At 35.9% G+C, this 20,828-nt stretch overlaps 1 pseudogene; it reads right to left on the bottom strand.

Annotated features, from left to right (window-relative positions):
- Positions 1–418: 418 nt before the first annotated feature.
- LOC141495682 (thymidylate synthase pseudogene) overlaps positions 419–20,828 on the bottom strand; it is a 35,807-nt pseudogene continuing 15,397 nt past the window's right edge.

Here is a 20,828-nt window from a genome sequence, read left to right as displayed (position 1 = left end):
GTTTGACTTTATTTTTTAATCTTGAAATATACAAGTATTCATATGAAATGCAAATGCCATTGTTTAGTAATATTTCCTTCATACCTTAGGTTACTTTTGTTTCTCCCTCTTGGTTTATTATTCTATTTGATCATTGTAATCTGCCTCCACCCCACCATTATTGTATTCTTGACTGCTGCCATGAGCAACCAAAATGACTAACCATTGAACCTTCTACTGAATAATATTTTTGCTATTTAGACATCACTTTTTTTTTCAGGAATACAAGAACTGCTTTATTTTAATAATTATAGAAGACATAAATTGTAGCTTTGCTTATAACCATTCCATACATTTGGAATAGTGACATTTATCTTAGAGTGAATTAAATTTTCTTCATTCCTAACCTTATTTCATGATATAAACTACATCCTGTTTGTCAAAACAATGATGCTTTGCAACAGTCTGCAGAGTATCCTGAAAAAAAATGTAACACATTTTCATCTGGGTAATAGGCAGCTTTAGATGGCCATCTCCATTTAATAGCTGGGTGAGGATTGTAGTCTTCAATCAGAAAGTCCTCAGTCTTGAAATCATCAATGTTTTCAACTTTCTGAAGAATTCTGAGCTTAGGAAAAGGTCTTGGTTCTCGCTGAAGCTGAATTTTCAATGATTCAATATGATTCAAGTATATATGAGCATCTCCCAGAGTGTGTATAAAATCACCTGGCTTCAGGCCTGTGACATGAGCAATCATGTAAGTGAGCAAGGAATAACTGGCAATGTTGAATGGCACCCCAAGGCCCATATCTCCAGACCGCTGGTAGAGCTGACAAGAAAGCTCACCATTCAAGACATAGAACTGGCAGAGAGCATGGCATGGAGGCAATGCCATCAGAGGAAGATCTTTAGGATTCCAAACACACGTAATGATCCTTCGGTCATCAGGGTTGGTTTTGATTGTGTCAATGACTTTTTGAAGTTGATCCACTCCTTGTCCAGAATAATCTGTATTCATCTCTTTGTATTCTGCCCCAAAATGTCTCCACTGGAAGCCATACATTGGTCCCAAATCTCCTTCCTCCCTGGTAGTGAACCCCTGCTTGTCCAAAAAGTCTCGAGATCCATTGGCATCCCAGATTTTCACTCCTTTGGAAGATAGCTCCTTAGCATTTGTGGACCCCTTAATAAACCACAACAGTTCCTCCAATACACCCTTCCAGAACACACGCTTGGTTGTCAGCAAAGGGAACTCATTGCAGGGAACTCATCGCAGGCAACTCCCTGCTGCTTGCGACCTGGAATTTCCACCCCTGGGACCCCTCCCCGGCTGCTGGGGTCCAACACCTGACCTGCGAGTCCCCCTCCTGCCCCGCTGACCTCCAACCTCCCTAGACATCACTTTTTAAAACATTTTAAACTTCAGTTCTTTTAACTTTGTCTCTGAACTCCTTTCATACTCTTTTTTTTTAGGTTTTTTTTTTTACAAGGCAGTGGGGTTAAGTGACTTGCCCAAGGCCACACAGCTAAGTAATCATTAAGTGTCTGAGGTCAGATTTGAACTCAGGTCCTCCTGACTCCAGGGCTAGTGCTCTATCCACTGTTCCACCTAGCTGCCCCTCCTGTCATACTCTTAAAAAATTATTGAGGACCCCCTAAAACTTTGTTTCTGTAGCTTATATCTATAAATCTTTACTGAATTAGAAATTAAGGCATCTTAGTATTTTTATGAAAATACTGATGAAGGCCCACTAAAGACCCACCAAAAGAATCTCAGGGATTCATCAGCATTTTTAAAAACCATTTTTACTGTTGCCTTGTCCAAAATCTGATTTCTACCTCCTGATTTTTTAAAGTTTGCGTGGAACATCATAAATTCTGCTCTGGTTCTTCAAAAAATAAAATAAAATCTATAAGATCTAATTGGATGATGAGGGGATGAATTCATCTCATCATAAAAATGTTCTCTTAGCATTTGTATTTTTGAAATTGATTATAAAGTTTTTCAATGAAAGTATCACAATTTATTTCAGCTAAGTTGTTTCAGTGGAAAAGAGAAGTGAATATTTTGATTTGCTCCTAGGACAAGACTTTTTGCTTAAGACTTTTATATAGCTATGTCATACTTTAATAATACCTAATACAGTACATGAAAAATTTAACTTATCAATGAAAAATAGATGGCTTCTTGTATTATTCACATTAGAATGACTAAATTGCAAATGCCTAACTCATTTTAAAATTGAATATTAAATGACTACTATAAAAGATTTCCTGTATGAGAACTGTACAAAAGATGTCACTATAGTTTTTGTAGTGTAAGGAATGGTCAGTCTTGGATTTGAAGTCAAATGATTTGGATTTGAGTCTTCTGCCACTTACTATGTATGTTTCCCTGGGCAAGTCACTTAAATTCTTTGGACCTCGGTTTCTTCACCTGTGAAAATAAAGAACTTAGAATATGATTGCCATCCAAGGTCTTGTCTGTCTAAATTCTGTCATTTTTGAAAATTATAAAGGATAGATTTACATAGTATTTGAGAAATATAGTGCTAGGAGAGGTACACTTGTGATTGACTAAATTTAGCTAAATAATTGTGCCACCTTTTCCACCAATACTAATATTTTTAAAAAACTTTTTCCAAGGCAGCGGGGTTAAGTGAATTGCCCATGATCATACAGCTAAGTAATTACTAAGTGTCTGGGGTCACGTTTGAATTCAGGTCCTCCTGACTCTAGGGCAGGTGCCTTATCCACTGCACCACCTAGCTGCCCCCCCAATACTAATTTTCAACTACCTTTTCAGAGGAACCAGTAAATGTAGTTTGTTGAAATAATCCAGTTTTTAAGCTAAGCTGTTGAGATATTTGTTTGATTGCAATTGGGAATCCTATATTTGGATGGAAACTCAGAGGTTATCTAGTTGTGAATCTGTATGGGAGAAGTAATTTTATGTTAAATAAGTAAATAAAGAACACGTTTAACATGTTTGTCAAAGGTTCATCTACTTTCTTTTTTTAAGGACTCCATTAATGGGACTTCTGGAGGCAGCCCATTCTATTTTTGGTTAGCTCTCATTATTACTTTTTTTTTATTGCAAGGCAATGGGGTTAAGTGGCTTGCCCAAGGTTATGCAGCTAGGTAATTAAGTGTCTGAGGATGAATTTGAACTCTGGTCCTCTTGACTCCAGGGCCAGTGTTCCATACACTATGCCACCTAGCTGCCCCTGCTTTTGAATTGGAGGCTTTCCACCTGTAAATTCTACCTAATTTTACCCTAAAAAGCCAAGGAAAATAAGTCTAAATCTTTACATGGCAACCTCTCAAATATTGGATACAATTATGTCATGCCTTGGTTACCTTACCTAAATAACTCCAACTGATTAAATTGACATTCTCCAATTTATGAATTCTTTCTAAAATGTGTTACTCCAGGTAGGTTCTACCTAGGCAAAAGTCTTCTAATTTTTTTTTAATAGAATTGTGCACTACTTGTCATTTTTGTATGCACCTTGCTATCAACTGTAAAAGTCACAGATAACACAACATTTTGAGCACCTATTTTGTAAGCAATGTATTAGCTGTAGAATAAAATGAAATTAATAATTAGACAAAAGAAATAGAATTGGGGCAGCTAGGTGGCACAGTGGATAGAGTGCCAGTCCTGGAGTCAGGAGTACCTGAGTTCAAATCCAGCCTCAGACATTTAACAATTACCTAGCTGTGTGGCCTTGAGCAAGCCACTTAACCCCATTGCCTTGCAAAAACCTAAAAAAAAAAAAAGAAATAGAACACCCAGTTCTACTCCTTATAGAATTTATAGTTCAGCTTGGGGTTTGCAGGACTGAAAACATACATGAAGTAAATTAAAAAATACCTTTATGGAATAAATGCTTTGTGATTTGGTCAGCCTAAGGACTTCCCTCCCACAACAAAACCAAAGTTTGGTCTGTCATTTTAGTAAATATTTTTTAGCACCTATAAAGCACAAAGATAAACAACTATTCCTACCTTCAAGGTACTTAAGTTAATATAAAGAAATTTCAAAATAAGAGAGATGAAGGCCTCCATATTGATCCTTATTTTGAAGAAAGCTGTGATATAGAGGTCAGAATGGAGTGCTTGAAAAAAATACAATGTAGTGTATGGAGCCTAGCAGGCCAGGTTGACTAAAAGGGAAAGTGAATGAAAAACTGGTAAGGAAGATAGGACTGTGGAGGACTTTAAATACTAGACTGAGAATTTTGTATTTTTTGTCACTGAGGGAATTGAGAACTATTGAGTATATTTGAGTGCAGAGGATGACAAGGTTACATCTTTATTTTAGGATGATCAATTTGGCAGCAATGTGGAGAATGTATTTGAGAGGGAAAAAGTGGAGTCAAGGGAGACTGGTTAGGAAGTTATTGTAATAGCAGAAAGTTAGTGAAAAGGGACTGAACTAAGGTAGAGCTGTGTGCATGGAGAGGGGACAAATGCAAAGCGATAATAATGGACTCTATAAGACTTCACAACTGCCTGGAATGGGAATGGGGGATAAGGAAAAAGAGTTAAAGATTACTGCAGTTGCTGAACCTGAGAAACTGAAAGGATTGTAGTATCCTTTATAAAAATGGAAAAGTTTGGAGGATGGGAGCATCAGGAAGGAAATTTGGGTTTAAAATGCCAATGGAGGGGCAGCTAGGTGGTGTAGTAGATAAAGCACCGGCCCTGGAGTCAGGAGTACCTGGGTTCAAATCCGGTCTCAGACAATAATTTCCTAGCTGCGTGGCCTTGGGCAAGACACTTAACCCCGTTTGCCTTGCAAAAAAACCTAAAAAAAAATGCCAATGGAATGAATTTCCAGGTAAAAGAACAAGTGCAGGAGAGGGGGTCATAGTTGAATATATAAAGATAAAATTCAACTTCCTAGGGATAATAATTAAACCCATGGGAGTTGAGGATATTCCTCAAGGAATCTAGTGTAGAAAAAGAATAATCTCTAGAAAGACCCAGATATGGGATGTGCAGGACAGATGACCTGGCAAATGAGACTAAGGAGTGGTTAGACTGCCAGTAAAGCCCAGTGTCACAAAAGTTGAGAAAAGGGAGTTATTTTCAGGAGAGTTCAGATGCTTTGTCAATGTTGAAACCTTCAAGAGAGGTCAAGAATGAAGACTTTGCAGTTAATGGAGAGAGCGATTTCAATTGAATGGTAGAACAGGAAATATTTCACGAGAATGGAAAATGAGAAGTAGGGAAATAGCAATAATTAATGTTAAGTTGCTAAACAATATACTAAGTTTCCAAAAGCTCATTTTTAAGAATTAGACCTGAAAGAGAGAAGAAATATAAACCAGTAGCTTGAGATAATTACCAGATCTAGTAGTTAGACAAGGGACTTTTATTAAGTGCTGACTCTTTGCTAGGTAATGTGTTAAGTATTGAGGAGATAAAGGCAAACATATGGTCTTTGCTCATAAGATGCTTACATTCTTCTAATGGGGGAGGCAACATGGAAATCATTACACACATACATGAGAGAAGGGGGAAGGGAGACTGGGACAATCCTACAGAAGGTGGGATTTAAGCCAAGTTTTCAAGTAAGCCAGGAAAAGGACTGAGCTAGGAGAGTATTTCATTATGAGGGAGAGCTAGCTGGTGGAAAGGTAAAATGTGGAGGTGGAGTTCTGTGTTTGAGGAACAGCATAATTGTAGAACATGAAGAAATAAAATGCTAGAAGACTGGAAAAATAGGAAGGGGCCAAGTTGTGAAGGGATTTAAAGGACAAACAGAAATTTTTATTTCATCTGGGAGGTAATCAGGAGCCTGTGGAGGAAAAGGGGGAAGGATGACATATTTGGAACTGTACTTTAGGAAAACCACTTTGCCTACTAAATAGATGATGGATTGGAATGGGAAAAGACTTGAGAGGAAGAGATCATCCAAAAGACTGCCTAGGCATGAGGTGAAAAGAGTCTACATTGGGAAAGGTGGGGGTGGAAGTGTGAGTGGAGATAAATGAAGTTTAACTTAGGATAGTCAATATGCATTTATTAGGCATTGTGCTAAGTACATTGGATACAAACAAAGGTAAAACACAGTCTACTCTGAAGTAGCTCATGTTCAAATGGAGGAGACAACATGCTAAGAACTATGTACAGATAAGTATACAGAGGAAAAACATCCCCTTTAATGAAGGTTCAGGAAAGGTTTCTTGGAGAAGGTGGAATTTTAATTGCCACTTGAAGAAAGCCAGGAGGCTGATTAGAGAAAGGAGAGAATTCCCTGCATGAATGATGGTCAGCAATCATTCCTGGAGTTGGGAGATAGAACAAATAAACCAGGAAACAAAGAATAATTTAAAATGATAGGTATTAATTGAGGGGGAATTAACTGAGGGGAAATCACAGGTGGGGAAGTTAGGCTTGGCAAAGAAAAGAAAGACTGAACTTTTGAGATTAGATTGGAGCAAAGAAAGCAAGTATGGGAAATGAAGAGAAGTTTTAAGATGTTGAATGATGAGGAGAGGACTTGGGAAGGTTGACCTCTCTTGTCTATAAAGGAGGAAGTAATGTCTTTCTCCCAGGAGGGTGAGAAGAGTTGATGTAGGAGGTCTAAGCAGAGAGGAAGTTTGAATGTGGAGGGTATGATTAATACCTGAACAAGAAAAAATAAAAGGATAATTTTATGCCAGTCAGTGCACACTTGAGATTAGGTAACTTGAATTTGGAATGAACCTAGTTGACACATAAACTTTTTTCAGAATTTCTTAGCAATATGTGAATAGGAATACAGACGATGGGTGATCTGAGGTAACTTAGAACTGAAGGAGAGTGAAAGGAGAGTAATCCCTACTCTTTTGCCAGATGGGAGCAGGAGATGGCTAATTATTTATAACCCTGCCTTAGGGATTTAGAATGAGTTCTGGGATTCAGGTTACAGTGATAAAGAGTACATCCTTAAAAAATTTTGAAAGGGTAAGGTCAAAGGCTCAATTCTGTTCTTTAGTGATGCAGAAAAAACCAGGCTCAGGGGAAACCTCAGAAGCAACAGATGGTAATAGTTAGGTATCTTTGACCCAGAAGGTGGATGTAACCATAAAGTTTGGGGACAAAAAAAATAAAGGATGTAACTAACCAGTAACAAGTCAGGACTTGAGAAGTGATCCCTGATAGTTTACTATGGTAGAAGACTCCACCCTTACATCTCCTTATCCCAAGTCTCAGAGCTTTCATTTTCTGAATCCTGACTGAATCCTATTACTACTTCCTTTATACTTCTCCTGATATACAAACTTTGCTGGAGACTTTACCCAACTCATGGGAACTTCCATTAGGGTCTTGAAGCTAAGAGTTTTTGCTCCTATGGCCTAGCAGGTGGAAGAAAGGAGGGACATGAGAGTCCTGGTCCCACTACAATACTTCTGACATTCCCAACTTTTATACTAATTTCCAATGGATCTATGTTATGTAGTTCTAAAATATTATCATAGTTTTATACTTCTGGTGCATTATGGATTACATGATTTTTTTAGGGTGCACTTGGGGTCATCAGGAATAACTTAGAGTGCCTAAACTTCTAATAATCCAAAACAATTCTGGATCTGATATTTGTAAATGCCACCTGAAAATTCATATTAATACATGAAGAGAAAAATAAAATCACTAAACTTAATTTGGTTCATTATGTACCCATCGTGATTTGTTGAAATATTTTCTTTATCCAAGTGTCTCATCTATGTGAGAAATCTAGAACTTGAGATAATTGACATGTCAGGAGAAGGAAAGCTATTTTCTCCATTGATCTTCTGCTTATCACATGGTATCTTATGATTTATGTTTAGATTATTTAGTTATTTTTTAATTTTAGATTTTAAAATAATTTTGTTTTAAAACTTTTTAATCTTATTTTAGATATTTTAATTCTTTATTTAATAAATCATTTTAATAAATAAAATAATTCAAATAATAATTAAATAATTTTAATTTCGATTGTTTAAAATCCATACCTTTCCCCTCTTCACTGTTTTTATAGAAAGCAAATTGTACTTAAAATAATCAGCTGAACTAGCAAGTTTAAAAGAATGCCTAATTAAATATCACTCAGTTCTGTCTTATTGTTCTGGATAGGACTGGTTTTCCTAAAGGTTTACCACCAGGTGGCATCCATAGTCACTTATCCCACTGATGTCAAACTCAAAAAAGTAGATTGAGGGAGGGGAGGTGCATATTAACTTAGTTTAAAAATGTAACATTATCTATGCTTTGTTGTATTTTTATTTCTTTTGTTAAATATTTACTAATAACCCAAAACAATTCTGATCTGATATTTGTGATGCCACCTAAAAAAAAGAGAAAAATTAAAACACTAAACTTAATTTGGTTCATTGTCTACCCTTCTATAGTCACTTATCCCATTGATGTCAAACTCATGTTTGAGCTTCCACACATATTGATTTATTAAGCAATGCATACTAATTTCATAACAAATAAGGACTATCTTAGCACTGAACCATAAATATGGGGCAAAATATTTTTATGCATTAAAAGAAATCAATAGTAAATAAACTGGAATAAAAGATTGGGTAATGTGATTTCTAATTGGAGGAAAGATTACTGGTTTTCTGAGATGGGTGGGGGAAAACAAACAGCTACCCTTCATTGAAATCAGAAAAGGATGTGTCCCACTTTTCAAGGGACTGTTTTCAAGAAACAGTAACTGACTGACCTATAGAGAGGCAGTTTTCAGATAAAACATGTAGGATGGGGTGGTTAGGTGGCGCAGTGGATAAAGTACCGGCCCTGGAGTCAGGAGTACCTAAGTTCAAATCTGGCCTCAGACACTTAATAATTACCTAGCTGTGTGGCCTTGGGCAATCCACTTAACCCCATTTGCCTTGCAAAAACCTAAAAAAAAAAATAAAACATGTGGGTTGCTTAAGATGTATAATTGTGAGAAAACTCCTTGTAATATTCTTCAGATCTGTGAACATAACTAGGTTTTTAGTTAAGGGTATCCAAGCAACAGGTGGTTGGATGGTTCTTGTCCTTTTGTTATCAAAAAAGACCAAAATGACATCACTATGTTTGAGACAAGTCACAGTGTGTCCGACTGTGGATGATCAGAACATGAGCTTGGAATGTTCTACCATAGGTCAGGCACCAGTAGTCCATGTGAACACCTGAGGTGCTTACTCTATACCTACATATGTCACTTTTCCTGTGAGATGCTTCAATTCTGTCTTGCTTATAGAAAATTGCATTCTCTAATGAGGGAATGTCACCCTAGGTGGTCTTGTGCTAGCCTCTCCCATGCTGTACAATCAGTTCTAAAGTTCTTAAGAGAGACCTTCTTCTGACCCCCCTGTGATCACTTACCTTATGTGAATTCTCCATAGAATAGTCTTTTTGATAAGTGTAGTTCTGGCATTCTAAAAATGTGCCCAACCCATCATAGTTGCACTCTCTGTAGTAATGTTGGAATGCTAAGCAGTTTAATTTAAGAAAGGACTTCAGTGTCTGATATCTTCTCCTGCCAAGTGATCTTCAGAATCTTCCTAAGGCAATTTAAATGTAAACAATTCAGTTTCCTGTAATGGTGCTGGTAAATTGTCCAAGTTTCACAAGCATCTAGCAATGAGATCAGCACAACGGGTCTGAATATCTTACAATCTCATACCTCTTCTCTTCCACAATTACTTTTGGAACCTCCTAAATATTGAGCCAGCTATGGCAATGCATGTGTCAGTGTGTACCTCCCTGGAAAGGACACCGTCAAGCTAAATGAACTTGTCCAAAGTACTCAAAACTTCTTTTGCTGTAATCAATGGTTTCACATATGAATGGTGTGGTGTTGGCTAATGGAACATCTGTGTTTTTTTTGGTGATAATTGTTAGACCAAAATTAGCACAAGCAGCAGAGAATCGATCCATACTCTTCAGAGAGTGCATTGAATGAACAATCAAAGGAAGATCATGCACCAATACTCCCTCCACTTTCATCTTGGCTTGTAGCCTTTTCAAGTTGAAGAATTTGCCATTGGTGTGGTAGCTGACCTTGCGACCATGTTCATCCTCATGTTTTATAATATGACTGAAAACAGCATACTAAAAAGCATGGGAACAAGAACACATCTTTATTTCATGCCATTGGCAAATGGGAAATCTTGAGAACATTGTCCATTATCTAGAACCTGGTCAAGCATGCTGTCATGAAATTGATGTATAATACTGATGAACTTCTTTGGGCAACCAAATTTTGACATAATTTTCATAAACTTTCACAACTGATGGTATCAAAGACCTTGGTCAGATCTACAAATGTATACAGATGTCTGTTCTGTTCCTGACATTTTTCCTGGAGTTATCAGACAACAAATACCACATTGACTGTTCTTTGACCCTTTCTGAAGCCACACTGGCTCTCAGGGAGGTGACCATCTTCCAGGTGAAGGATCAGTCTATTGAGAAGGACTCTGGTGAGAATCTTACCCAGAAATGATTAAAAGAGAAATACCCCTGTGATTGTCACAGGACAATCTATTCCCTTTACTGATGAATAATGGAACCCCACCTTATACATCTGGGCAGGAATTTAATCAGTAGCAGGTATTTTGTCACTTGAAAGGAGCCTAATGGCATTCAAAACCTGTTCTTCAACTGGAGCTGAGCAATCAGTTGGGACTAATTGACTTCATCTTAGGTAAATGGTCAATGGCTTCTGCACTGATTGGTGAGGGTCTGTTAAGAACACTATGGAAGTGTTCAGCCCATCTCTCTAGGATCATGTCCCTATTTTTGATCAATATGGATTTATCAGCAATGAGCAGTTGAGATGCACCTTAAGTCTTTGGCCCATAAATAGCCTTTAGGGAAGGTAGAGGTGGTTTAGTTTTCCAGTCAGGAATTGGTCCAAACAATGTCATAAAGTTTTGTCACAATTCCTATAACCAAATAAAGTTTTTTCTCACAAGACAGAAATTGGACTAGACCCATAATTGAATAGAAAAGGAACTGAATTAGATCCAGAATTGAATCACAAGATGGAGTCAGTATGATCCCATTCAACAGTTGGAAGGGACCAGATGCTAAAATACTTTAAATGATAAATCAAGTTCTATCTTTGATCCTATAATAGGGAGCCACTGGAGTTTATTGAGTAAGGGGGTGACCAAGCTTCAGAAAAATTCATGTGCCACTTTGGCATCTGAATGAAGGTTGGATTAGGGAAAGACTTGAAGTCAGAAAACCAATTACAAGCCTATTACAATAACCTAGACAAGAATTTAAAGTGGTAGCTTTGAGAGTAGAAAGAAGTTAAATAAAGCCAACAAACCTTTATTTAATATTTATGTGCTATACATACATGGTGCTAAACACTGGTGATAGAAAAGCAAAAACAGACTCTTCTTAGAAGGCATTCACAATCTAATGGAGAAAGTTATTATCAAATGAGGTAAAAGCAAGAAGTCCAAAATGACACTAAGATTATATGACTGTGTGACTTGGAGCATGGTCATGCCTTTGATAGTAATAGAAAGGGTAGAAGGGACAGTTTGAGGGGATAGGTGTTGTTTTGTTTTGGGCATATTGAGTCAGAGATCCAGATGTCACATTTATTTTGAAATAACCCAAAGGCAGTTGGTAATGTAGTACTAGAGCTCAAATAAGAGATTGGAAGCAGGTGTATAGAACTGGGAGTTATCTGCATAGAGACCATAACTAAATGATGAAGAGTTGATAAGATCACCAAAATGAAAACAGTGTACTGTAGAGAGAAAACAGAAGAGGGCCTGGGACACCAGTGGTTCGTGAGAATATCATGGATGAAGAACCAGAAAAAAAGAGACTGAGGGGCTATTAGGTAGGTGATAGAAGAAACAGGAGAGAACAAAATCTAGGGAGGGAAGAGTATTCCAAGAAGGGAAGGTTATTAACAGCATCAAATGATACAAAGATATCAAAAAGGTTAAGAACTGAGGAAAAAAAGCCCTTGAATCCATGGCAATTGTGATAATATGCAATTTTGAAGGGACCAATTTCTGTTGAATAAAGTTGGAAACTAGAATGCCAAGGGTTCATGAGAGAGAGAGGAAAAGAACTAGAGGCACAGACTATGGATGGCTTTCTTAACAAGAGGAGAGGTATAGAATAGCTAGAGATGACAGGATAAACTGAAATTTTTTTTTTTGTTTTTTGCAAGGCAAACGGGGTTAAGTGGCTTGCCCGAGGCCACACAGCTAGGTAATTATTAAGTGTCTGAGGCCAACTCAGGTCCTCCTGACTCCAGGGCTGGTGTTCTATCCACTGTGTCACCTAGCTGCCCCTAAAGTAAAAAATTTTAAGTTTGTGAAATACATGACTTTCTCATCTCTATCTATCATCTATCTATCTATCTATCTATCTATCTATCTATCTATCTATCTATCTATCATTTCAAATGTTATCCTTTTCTAATGCAGGGATGAGAGAGAGGGAGGGGAGACAACTCAGAATTAAAAATGTAACTAAAAAATAAAAAAGATAAAAAAGTTAAAAAAAAAGACAACCGGTATTTATAAGCTATAGGGGAGACAAGAGATAGAAATGGAAGACGAGAGAGTGGAAATTATAGTGGGGACAATCTACTGGAGAAGACAAGAATGGATGGGATTATTGTAGAATAGTTGTCCTTGAGGATTCTGCTTTTAACTGTGGCAGAAGAGATTTTAACATAGCTCAACTTGCCTGCTAAAAAAATTAGAGAAACTGAGGATATAAAAGGAAGGTCATGAAATTAATAAGGAATACACCCCCCCCATCATTGTGAGAGCTCCACTTGTGTTACATATTACATATATTTCAGACTTTTTCAATAAATCAATGAATTGTGCTGATTTTTTTTTCTTTTCTAAAAAATATTGTCATTGGGGATGGCTTTTTTGGGATGGATTGTAAGAAGCTTACTTGGGATTACTATGGTAATATATAAAAAAGAGAAATTTTAGTAAAAACATAAAAAAAGAAAAATAAAGAAATCAACAGGACCCTCCCCTAGAAGGAGCTGATAATTACCCAATTTGCAGATACAGTCTAGGCTCTAACACTTTGCATACTAACCCCAAAAGTTTAACATGCCACAAGCTAATGATTTCTTCACCAACTCCTGTGAGCACCTCAGTTGAGGAGAGAAGGAAGGGGGAGAGGGTAAAGGAGAAACACCAGGGTCACCAAATTTAACATAAAGAAAGTTTGTGCAAAATACTTGTCAAAATGGCTTGAGCAAAATCTGAGAGATCTTCCCTAAGGCAAATGAGCATTTTAAAAGTTTTTTAGTGCAGAGTGTAGATTATGTATATTTTTTTCTGGAAATGTATATATATTTTTTGGTCTGTTTGAATATATATAACTTTAATTAAGTGTCTCAAACCAAGGTCATATTTTGGAATACATGAATTAAATAATATTTTCATGGTTGCATTTTAATTTATTTGACTTCCCTTGTAATCCTAGATATTATATTTTATACTTAAAATCATTCTGAAAAGGGATCTTTTCTGCCAAAGGGGTCAGTGACCAAAAACAAACTGTAAAGAGTTCCTGATCTAGGTGATATACTATCTCAATTGTTGTAAGGTCACATAGACACACATTGGTCTTTAAGTCATTTTGAAAAATCTATTTGAGTCAAAATCAAAGGCTACCTCAGTGAACTTCAATGGACTTTATAAAGTAAAAGTGTGGAAATAATTCAAATATATTTAGTAGTATTTTATGTTTCTAAAAGGTTTTGGAGATTATAAAATGTCAATGAATTCGTTTTATGGATAAACAAGGAAAGATTATTTGGAGGGCTATAGAGTGGCACCTGGATTATGATATCATCAATAGAAGTATTTTTTTCTTGTGCAAATTGTCCAACAAATCTGTAACTCGGCTAAATTGAGGCTTCGAGGGTGAGTGACATGTCCATGGTCAGTCAGAACCTAGGATGAGTTAGAGACAAGATTTGAAACTAGATCTCCTTGACTTCAAGGTCTGTCTCCCTATCTCACTGCCACACTCCATGCTGTTTGTTTTACAAAAATATATTGTTGTTATAAGACACAGATGAGATATATTACAATGATTTTGTATGAATAATTTTTTTTCCATTCTGGGAATCAAGCCTTATTAGGATCTATTTTTTTAAACTGTTTTCTCCATGAAGAGAATTTTTTTGACTACAATTTGGTATTTCTGAAGGTTCATAGGTTAGCCTTGATATGAAAAGCAAGAAAGGAAGGAAAACTTTAAGTGGAAGAGGTAGAGTGGGTTTTCTGTTGTTTGTTTTGGATGAACATTTGTAAATTGGATGACAACTCAAGGGCTTCCTGCATAATGTACAATATATTTATGCAAAATACTCATAATGCATAATAATATCTTTAAATCTTGAATGTTCACCTTTCTGGGTAAGGGACTGTAGAATATGCTGTCCTCATTATTTTCCTTTACTGGATGCATTTAAATTTTGGTTGGTTTAACTCTTTTACTTATGTCATTATATATAAAGTTTTAAATTCATATGTCTGTTGTTCTAAGTATTTGGTTATAGCCAACCTTAAAGATATATGTTATCGTTTTCTTTTTAAAATATTTCATTTTTTCCAATTATGAGTAAAAATAATTTTTAGGTCCATTTTTTAAAATGTTGATTTCTGGGCAGCACAGTGAATAGAGCACTGATCCTGGAGTCAGGAGGACCTGAGTTCAAGTTCAGTCCCAGATGCTTAATAATTACCTAGCTGTGTGACCTTGGGCAAGTCACTTAACCCCACTGCCTTGCAAAAATAAAAAAAAAACCAAAGAATCAGTAAAATGTTGATTTCCAACATTTCTTTTCCATCTTCTTTACCCTCATTGACAAGGCAAGTGATTTGATAGAAGTTATATATGTTCAGTTATGCAAAAACATTTCCATATTAGTTATGTTGTGAAAGAAAACATAGAAAACAGAAACCCTCAAGAAAAATAGAGAAAGTAAAAAAAAAATGCTTTGATTTGCATTCAGACTCTGGTTCTTTCTCTGGAGATGAATAGCATTAAAAAGTACATGTTATAGGTAAAATTTAATTTGAGGATAAGAAATATTAAATGGCTTGAATATTTTTTTTGGAAAGAAAAGATCTTAATTAGTAGATTAGGTGCTACAAGAAATGTTCAGCATTCAATATAAATACATTCATAGAATTAATTTGTTGCATTATGTTACCTTTTGGGTACTTTTTTCTTTAAATTTTTTTCTTTTAGGTTTTGTGGCAAGGCAAATGGGGTTAAGTGGTTTGCCCAAGGCCACACAGCTAGGTAATTATTAAGTGTCTGAGGCTGGATTTGAACTCAGGTACTCCTGACTCCAGGGCTGGTGCTCAACCACGCAACCTAATTTTCAATTTCATCAATTTGTCTTCTTAATTTTATTTTCCCATTGTTACACTTAACAATTTTTCCTTTTAGAACTTTAAATTGTAACATTTTCTTTTTTAACTGTATTTTAAATTCTGAATTTAACAATCACCAAAAAAGAAAATAAGTATTTCCATAGACAAAGTAAAATAGAAAAGGAGGATTATAGATTATATTACTAAACCTTATTATGTACAACTGAAATTTGAAAGAGACCTCTTCTTTGACCATAATCTCCTTGAGGTCAGGGACTATTTTCTTTTTTAGTCTTAATATCTCTGGTATCTAGCATACTGCTTTGCACATAGTAGTTAAATGTTTGTTGACTTAGTGGACTTGCTCATTCTATCAGTGCATCAATCAGGCACAATTTTGGGGTTTCTGCCATGGAGAATATCTGTATCCAGAAAAAGAATTGTGGAGTTTGAACGAAGACCAAAGACTATTACCTTTAATTAAAAAAAAATAACCTATTATTATGTAACTTTGCTAGCTCTTATACTTTATTTTTTTCCTTTAAGGATATGATTTCTCTCTCATCACATTCAACTTAGATCAATGTATACTATGGAAACAATGTAAAGGCTAACAGACTGCCTTCTGTGGGGGGGGTGGGGGGGAATTGAGATTAGGAGAAAATTGTAAAATTCAGAATAAATAAATAAAATTAAAAAAAAGAAATGTTTCTTGATTTGAATGGAATTGGTTACCCATATAGTGTAGTAGAGGCAACATGACATAATGGAATGAACTCTTTGGATTCAGAATCAGTATATCTGACTCTTTATCTATCTATCTATCTATCTATCTATCTATCTATCTAGTTGACCCTGGGCAAATCTCTACACCTCTGATTTTATTTTCTTCTCTCTAAAATGGAGATACTAATAAAATTATAGAATTTGAGAGAAAAACAACAAAATAAGAATATCACCCTTGACAAGTAGTCATCAAATCTTCATGTAAAGTGTTTAGAGTTGGCGGAACCATCAACAAAAGCCACAAATTCCACAATGGGAGTGGAAGGCAGTGAGGTGGTCCAATGGATAAAGTACCAGATCTGAAGTCAGGAAGACTCATCTTCCTAAGTTCATATCAGACCTCAGACACTTATTGAGTGACCCTGGGCAAGTAACTTTGCTCTGTTTGCCTAAATTCCTTGACTATATAATGAGCTAGAAGGAAATGGCACGCCACTCTAATATCTTTGCCAAGAACAACAACAACAAAAGAACAAAATTGTAAGGAAATTTCTTTGTGTCTGCAGTTCCACCCAAATTCAGTTCTGCCCTCTGGATCTAAAGTCTAATGGATCTTTCTTAATGACAGGAACTGTCTCTGTCTTCCCAGAGTTTAGTCCATAGTAAGTGCTTAATAGGTGGACCTTCATTCATTTGTTCAACATAAAGACCTTTCCCAATATTTCTGAAGAACAATCTTAATTATCTCAGTCTTTTCTTCTACAGGCAGATCCTAGAATTGCTTGTTGCCGGGATCCTTCACTATGCTGGTTACTTTCCTCTTTACTCTCCAGTTGTCAATGTTTTTCTCACCTGCATTGCTTATCTTATAGGGTTGTTGTAAGGAATTTGCTTTATAATGTTTATAGGGCTATAAACAGGTAGGCTGCTATTACTTAATCCATACCTTAAATTGGTGATTTTAAAATTTTAGAATTGATTTAAAATATATTATTTTATCTAACATATGTATTATTATATGTGAGAATAGAGAAGGAGCCTTGAAGCTAGTATGACCTGGGTTGTTTAAATCTTTCCTCTAGCAAGGAATTTCTGAGTAACCCTGGCCAAATCACTTAATCTCTCAGTGCTTAAGGCTCCTCTCTAAGACTATAAATTTCTGAGAAGGTGCTGACCTGTATTGATAGAGATAGTTTCCTCTCCAGGAAAGTTTCTCCATACCAGTGAATTCATAGGTACTTTCCCTATTCTTAGTCCACATATGGGAAATAGCTATTTTTGTAAATGTCACATTGTATTCCTAATTTGTTTCCCCTGATATACAATATAGTCCCACAACACATTTGTTGACTTTTCCATCAACCTTAACATCCAGGATTCCTTGAAGAGAGAAATTTTTTGAACACAAAAGTCTGTGAACTTTAATCTCCCTTCCACATGACAGTTTTCCAACTACTTTAGACAAATATTATTTAATCTATAATCTTATTTAATCAATAAGTAGAAACTTATTGATTTTGTGTTTATTCTTGCATTGATTTAACTAATTTAACAAGATTATTTGACTTCCCTTGGCAAGTTTCACTTCTTTCCTGCTTTATGGGGGATAAGAGATTCAGAAGCAGCTGGTGGGGACTGCTTAAAGTAGTCCCTGTGATAGAATGAGAAATGATATTGTTCAGTGAGGGAGAAATGAAAAAAACATGAGAAAAATCATAGCTAGATGGGACCTTTTGGTGTAGAACATATAGTTTTACAGAATTTGGCAGAGGTCAACAGTCAGCCAATTAAACAGATATTTATTGAGGGCTAGACTGTATCCAGCACTACAAATTCATAATATAAAACTTACCTGGGCCCTTGCTGCTACTTGATAATTCCAATTCCATCCTTATCAATTAGTTTCCCCATCTCATTTTCTATAGCTATTGTTATAATTTTTTTCTTTCCTCTTAGTTCCATATAACATCTCTGCTACTTAGAGTAAATTATTTTAGTCTCTTATTAGATAAGAAAAAAATAATGCCATCCAGTAGTAACACCCTTTATTTCCTTACTCTCTTCTAAAACTTCTCAGCCTCATTATTATTTCTCTTCCTTCTCTTTGATTACAGAAGAAAGATACTGACTTTGCTCTAAGGATGGAACAGTAGATAGAGAGCTCTGGGTATGGAGTAAGGAAGACCTGAGTTCAAATTTGACCTCAGACTTTTGCTAACTGTGTGACCCTGGGACAATCAGCTAATCTCTTTTTGCCTCAATTTCCTCAACTGTAAAGTGGGACTAATAGGTTTATGGGAGAATTTTATGAGATATATGCACAATACCTACACTATAGTAGGTGCTTATTCCTTTCTCTTCCCCACTTTATTCTAGTTGTTTCATCTATCACTTCAGTGCCCCAAATCTACATTTCCAGGATTGTTATTGCATATGAATCCCAGGTTTGAATATCAAGAGAAATCTCCATTTGAATGTCTTACTACTGGTCTCTCCAAACATATCATGTCCAAAACCAAGCTTATCACTTTTGTCTTAAAACTACTCTTCCTTCATTTAAAAAAAAATTATTCCTTTTTGTGACTCTATTTACTTAGACTCCTCTGGTCATGAGGATTATCTCTGACTCTTCAATCTCTTTCACCTTTCACATGCATTCAGGTATACTTTCCTTGTTCAGGTCATCATTACCATTTTACTGGACTGTTATCAACTGCCTGCTAAAGACTTTCCTTTCTCCATTCATTTCTTCTCTTCCCTTTCAATCTTCCTTTATACTGTTGCCAGGTTAACTTTTATTGTACTATTTCTAGTTATGTCACTTGTGATCACTTTGCTTTAGTGATTTCCTATAGGCAGCATGGTAGAGTAGACAAAAACGTGAACTTGGAATGAGAAACAACAACTGGCTTTGAATTCTACATGGGCAAGTCGCTTAATATTTCAAACTTATTTTCTTCATCTGTGAAATGGAGATAGTTTACACCTGGAATTCTTATCATATAGGACTGTTGTGGAGATCAAATAAAGTAATGGAGGTGAAACATTCTTCACATGCTGAATTGATATATAATCATCAATTATTATGATGATGAGGATGGGTATATGTAGACTGCATTATGTAATCAGAAACAACTTGCATGCATGGAGTAGAGCAAAAGATATTATCAGAGAAACAGAGTTAGAAAAGCTATATGACTTACTTTTACTAATACTAGTAAAACTAAGCCATATATTTTTCCAGTTCAGTGGAGAGACCCTTCCTTTGACTCAAAGACAGGACTTTTGGGAGGTTGGAATCAAGAATCACACAGATTCAGAAGGCTTGGGAGGTCTGTGATATGTATTGTTGGAAGGAGGACCATATTGATGAGATCCTATATCTATCTAGAGTACTAAAATTTTGTTATTACCTCCTGAATAAAATTTAGACTCCTTTGGCTAATGCTCCATAACTTGGTACATCCTGCTTTTTACAGTCTTATCTCATATTATTCCTCTTTTATGTGTTTTATGTTCTAGCCAAATTAGACTAATCTGCTCCATGAATATTCCCTGTGCTTTTGTTATGCCTTTGGTAAAGCTGTACCTTATTCCTAAATTCCCCACTCCTCTGCTTACTCTTTGGAGGCAAGTGGGGTTAAGTGACTTGCCCAGGGTCACAAGTGTCTGAGACCAGATTTGAACTCAAGTTTTATTGACTTCCTGGCTGGTGTACCATCCATTGCACTTCCTAGCTGCCTCAAGAAATGTTCTCTGCCTGTTGAATTTCTACTTACCTTTTAATTTTTTTTATATTTAAGTTTTTATTGAAATTTTATTTTATCTTTCCAATATGAATTCTACATTTTTTACCCCTCTCCTTTTTCTTCCCTCTCCCCAGTCTGGTAAAAGTTGTATATGTTTAACATTTGTGTTTAACATATTTACATATTATCATGTTGTGAAAGAGGAATTAGAACTGAGGGGAACAAAAAATCCAGAAAGAAAGGAAAAACATCAAAGGAGTTTTAAAAAGTGAACATAGTATGCTTTGCTCTGCATTCAGACTAATTTTTTTCTCTGGATGTCCATGGCATGTCTCTCAGGGTTGTCCTGGATCTCTGAACTGCTGGAGGAGCTGCATCCATCATAGTGAATCATCTCACAATATTGTTAATGTGTACAATGTTCTCTTGATTCTCCTTAACTTCACTCAGCATCAATTTGTGCAAGTCTTTCCATATTTCTCTAAATCTCTCATGATTTCTTATAGAACATTAGTATTCCATAACATTCATACACCATAACTTTGGCTATTCCCCAATTGATGGGCATCCCCTCAATTTCCATTTTTTTTGCTATTACAAAAGAACTGCTATAAACATTTTTGAACATGTGAGACTTTTCCTGTTTTTTTTATAATTTCTTTGGGATATAAATCTAGCATTGGTATTCTTGGATCAAAGGGTATGATCAGTTTTATTGCTCTTTGGGCATAGTACCAGATTGCTCTCTGGTATGATTCAATCAATTCTCAATTTCACCAGTAGTACCTAATGTCCCAATTTTCCCACATCCTCTCCAATATTGATCAATTTTCTTTTTTGTCAACTTGGCCAATCTGATATTTACCTACCTTTTTTTTTTAGATTTTTTTTAGGTTTTTTTTCTTTTTGCAAGGCAAATGGGGTTAAGGGGCTTGCCCAATGCCACACAGCTATGTAATTATTAAGTGTCTGAGACCAGATTTGAACCCAGGTA

The sequence above is a fragment of the Macrotis lagotis genome, chromosome 1 (assembly GCF_037893015.1).
Source record: "Macrotis lagotis isolate mMagLag1 chromosome 1, bilby.v1.9.chrom.fasta, whole genome shotgun sequence".
In the NCBI taxonomy this organism is placed as follows: domain Eukaryota; kingdom Metazoa; phylum Chordata; class Mammalia; order Peramelemorphia; family Peramelidae; genus Macrotis; species Macrotis lagotis.
This window is presented reverse-complemented; position numbering and strand designations above follow the sequence as displayed.